Source organism: Peromyscus leucopus, chromosome 8a (genome assembly GCF_004664715.2).
Source record: "Peromyscus leucopus breed LL Stock chromosome 8a, UCI_PerLeu_2.1, whole genome shotgun sequence".
Taxonomy (NCBI): Eukaryota; Metazoa; Chordata; class Mammalia; order Rodentia; family Cricetidae; genus Peromyscus; species Peromyscus leucopus.
This window is the reverse complement of record NC_051085.1, coordinates 54254388-54259082: the sequence shown is the minus strand read 5'-3', so window position 1 is coordinate 54259082 and position 4695 is coordinate 54254388. Positions and strand designations below refer to the sequence as shown.

General features: G+C 48.4%; 1 long non-coding RNA gene across 1 annotated transcript; it reads right to left on the bottom strand.

Moving 5' to 3' along the window:
• Positions 1-382: 382 nt before the first annotated feature.
• On the bottom strand, positions 383-3210 carry LOC119086877. Its single transcript, XR_005090262.1, has 2 exons — positions 2469-3210; positions 383-768 (listed from the first exon to the last, which is right to left on the bottom strand). It is a non-coding gene; the product is annotated as an uncharacterized LOC119086877 (long non-coding RNA).
• Between the last annotated feature and the right edge of the window lie 1485 nt (positions 3211-4695).

The window sequence follows — 4695 nt, the reverse complement described above, 5'->3', positions numbered from 1 at the left end:
TTGCCTGGCAGGGAGACAAGTAGATCCCTTTGTAAATGCACATCCTGCAGGCAGGCAGGCAGGCAGGCAGAGAGCGTTTTAAACATACATACCTGCTTCTTCTAAATTGCCTTCAGCTCAAAATAGTCCTTATGCCAAAGTGGGTCTTGCGGAGGAGGGGTGGCATTTGAGGGGATCAGAAGGTGTGGCATACTCCAGTTACCACATCTTTGAGCAGGTAATAAGAACATAATGGAAAAGCCCTCTTCTTGTTCTGCTGCACACTGCCCCCTGGTGGTGATGGGTATGAACTGGTCTTGGAAAGGCCCACTTGTCTTTCATTCCACATTTCCTTTATTCAGCTTTTATGTGCCCTATTTCATAATAAATAATAAAATAATGATTTTATTATTATCTAATTTTATTTAATCAAAGTACTGCTGTGGCTGAAAGGTTCTCCACTAAGTTCATGTGTAAAAGTAAACCCCGAGGTCCTTCAGGAGGAGGCTAGGATGAGAGAGACTCCAGAGGGGCCCCGTGAGAGCATTAGTGGCTTTGTGAGAAATAAGGCCCGGGCTAGCAGAAGCCACACCTTGACAATCGCTTGACAATCTCCAGAAACCCTGTTCTTTGTAAATTACTCAGTTACAGCCACAGAAGACGAAGTCGGACAACTACATCCCATAATATTGGAAGAGAGAAAGATACCACGGCAAGAGCAGGGGTCCAGATGAGTTCATCTTGGCTGTGTGTGATGGGCAAACCACTTATCTTCTCCAGGGCATGAAGCTAGTAAAAAAACAAAAACATGGAATCTGCTCACAGCATCAGAGATTTTCAAAGAAAATGAAGTGGAGCTGAATGCTCAAACAATGAATAATTTTTAATAGTTTATTGTCTCTGTTTCAGACATTGAATGCTATTTACCAATAACAAAACACACATCTCTATGCATACACATATGGGAAAAGAGGCACAGAGGCTAGGTAACTTGCTGTAGTCAATACAACTTGACAGCGTGTTGAAACCCATACAACGTGGCCACAAAGCCCACGCTAAACTTTAACCACTATCCACAACCTAGTGGCAAATCTTTGTGCAGATAATGAACTGAGCAATTTCAGTACACTCTGATGAATATTCTAACAGGGGAGGAGTGGAGGCCACCTCTTTCCCCAGCAGGCTGCATCACCCACACAATCTGTAAACATTCATGGAGCCTCACAGGCCACAGAGAACGTGGCTCTCTACCTGCCTGGTCCTCCCCAGACCTTTCTAATGAGAAAGTCCTAGTACTCGTGTGACTTTCCAGACTGAAAGACGATCTTGCTTTCAGACACATTTTTGGTAGTAAAGAAACAACATAATCTGGTCCAAGAGAATTCAAGTGGGGGCTGAGAAGGCACTTTCCCCTGCTTGATCCTGATTGTTCTCATAGTTACATGAGGCTTTTTCAATATGTTGAGTTGTTTCAAAGACAAGTCTTATGTACTCCAGATTGGCCTCAGATCTGTATGTAACCGAGGATAAGATTGATCGCCTATTTCTCCTAATCTCCACCAGATGACAGGATGGCACCACGAAGCCCAGCCTTACACTGGCTAGTTTTAGTTGTTAACTTGACTGGGCCATGGGCATCCAGTCTGGGAGGCAGTTTAAATTTTGGTAGCCTAAGTAAAGCATAGTGCTTTCTCTAATTGGGTGGCATTTTCTCACTTTAAAATTTGCTTTCTTACATTTCAGGGAAGATTTTATTTTTATTTTATGTGTATGGGTATTTTGCCTACATGTATGTATGTGCACCATGTGTGTGCAGTGCCCGTGGTGGCCAGAAGAGGGCGTTGGACCCTCTGGGACTGGTAGTCAGTTGCCATGTGGGTTCTGAAAATTGAACACAGATCCTCTGGGAAAGCAAATAGTACTCTTAACACCAAACCATCTTTCCGGTCCTTATTTTAATTTTTTAAAAGGTTTATTTTTGTCTCTCTGTGTGTGAGAGAGTGGGTGTGGGCATACTTGTAGGCACCCAAGTAGGCCAGAGGCATCAGATCCTTCAAAACCGGAGTTACAGGCATTTATGAGCTGCCCAATGTGGGTGCTGGGAGCCAAACTTGAGTCCTCTGCAACAGCAGTACATGCTTTTAACTGCTGAGCTGTCTCTCCAATCTCTAATTTTTGAAGGACTTATTCTTGCCAATAAGAGGGTCTTTCCTGCTTTTGGCCTTTACACTGGGGCATGGGGTGGGGGTGGGGGTTCTCCAGGCTCAGATTCAAACAACTTCCCAGGGTGTTGAGCCTGCTGGCTCAGCGACAGTTTTTCTAGGCCTCCAGCTTCCAACTCACCCTGCAGACCCAAGCACTTGTGCAGGTGTGTGTATACATACATGGGCATCTTGCTACTCCCCTGTACAGAGTAATCTACCTTTGGGTCCTGACTCTGCACTCTGGCTAGTTCCTTCTGTCTGGAGCGCCCTTTCTTCCTCACTCACCAGCAAGCCTCCCAGCACAACAGCTGTTCAGCATCACCTCCTCGGGGAAGCCATCTGGCTTTGGCAGCTCAGCCTGCCATAACAAAATACCACAGACCTGTGTGTACAACAACAGAAACTGATCTTAGTATTCTGGAGGAAGTTCAAGATGGTCCGTCGGCCTCTTCAGTTCCTGCTAAAAGCCCTTTTTGTGGATTGGGAGAGTTCAGGACATTGGCCCACTGATTATGACCTCACCCAAGCTTTACTAGTCTGTGCAGGTCCCATCTTCAAATGTAATCACACTGGATACAGGTTACGGTTTCAGAGTCTTGAGCACCCCCAGTCTCCTGCCCTCTAGCTGCGTTTTCTCCTGTCCTCCCCACAACGGCTCACTCCAAGGTGTCACACTGCTGTAAAGGTTGTTTGTTATCGGAGTTCCAGGACTGATGGCTGCCTGGCTGTGGGAAACAGCCACTCCAAGCCACTTAATTTAGAGTGTAGAACTAAGAAGTCACTCGGTTTAAAAGTGCTGATTAAACGCATTTCAAACCTTCCTGAATATCTAAACCGAGACATCAGCTGATGCCTCAAGTCCTCTGTTCTCCAAACTGGCATGTCATTATCTGCATCGGACCAGCTCCTCCCTGAGTCCTCCGTCCTTCTGTCAACCACACCATTGCTGCTTTCACTGCTCACGGACCACACGGACAGGCTTCTTCCTTGCCCGGAGCACTTTCCTTAGCTTGAAGTTTGCACACTCCAGGGACGCCTCTCAGTTTGTCCAGATCTATTAACCCCATTTTTTTTCATGTGCCCAAATTGTAATCAGATGCCAGCATGGAAGTACTCTTTGTGAAAAGGATCTGTATCAGCTCAGGACCCCAAGAACGAGTCTCAACACAAAGATTTAGTTACCCCGGAGGGACAGAGGACAGAGGTAAGGGACAAAGACAGGAGATAGATGACAGGGAAGCTGGGAAGGGAAAGGGGGCAGGGTATTTGTCCCAGAGGGACAAAGAACTGCCTCTGGATAGACAGGAGACAGGCTCATAGGAAGATGGTAGTTTAAAAGGCAAAAGGAGAAACCCGGTGTTAGGATGAGGGGTTTCATTTTAATTGGGCATGTTAATTAAGGGAGCCAAAGGGGGCTTTTGATTTCTGGACTTCAATGCTTTGATAGCTGCATGTTAGTAGTCAACCTCGGGAGGAAATGGCCAAGTAAGGCAACAGACCTTGGTGGCTAGCTTTAGGAATGTCATCTAACGGTTTTTAGCAAGGCAGAGGAATACGAAAGAAGGACACAGCCTGCCAGAGCCATGCTCGCCATGCTCAAGCTGGTTCGAGTCCCTTCATTTTGCCCCCTCTTACCCATGTCCTTCTATCCTCTAACTGTTCTCCTTAAGGCCAGTTTTTAAAACTAACCTCTCAATGATTCCTTTCTCGGAAGATTCAGGAAAACAAAACAACTCTCTCCCATAAACTGAAAAGCTACATAGGAGGGGTTTGACTTTACACTTATGTAAATCTGCATTCATAATGCACAGGCCACCTGCCTGGTTGGGAATGAATCCAAATTATTACCGACCGGTACCGAATCTCTGTGAAGTTCCAAGGCAACGCTGCTCAAACTTCCCATTTACCCCGAAGCATGGCCGATTGCTCTTCCAAAAGAACTCACCAGAGCCAAAGGTACCAGAGACAGCACACCCTGCCGCCCGGCAAAACGGACTCATGAGTGTGTGCACGCTCACAGAGACAAAATGCAGAACACGTACACGCTGTTCACTCTTATGTGAAGCGTCCCAGGCAGGCCCCGCCCCGCAGTTTGCCCCGCCCACCAGGAGTCTCCGCCCCGCCCCGAGGCTCGCCTCGGTCCTCCCACCCAGAGCCCTTGCTCCACCACCGCCCTCGAAGTTAGAAGTTTGGGGCAGTAGGGTTAGCCTCGGTGGACTCTTTCCTCTCGCCGGAACAGGGAAATTCAGTGCAGTTTAATGACGCTTCTTCTAATACAAGTCTGTTACTATGCCGCCGGGGGCGTCGCCAAAATCAGGCCCCGCCCCGCCCCGCCCCCGTGGCGCCGCCCATAGGCGGCCCCCGGAGCCGGAGGCCCCGCCTTCAATAGGCCCCGCCCCTGGCGTCATGAAACCCGGAGGCCTCGCCCCCTACCTCACGATGCCTGGGAGGCTCCACCCCCTAGGTCTTGCCCCCCGCGGCGCGAGGGGCGGGGTTGCGACTGCGCGCTCGC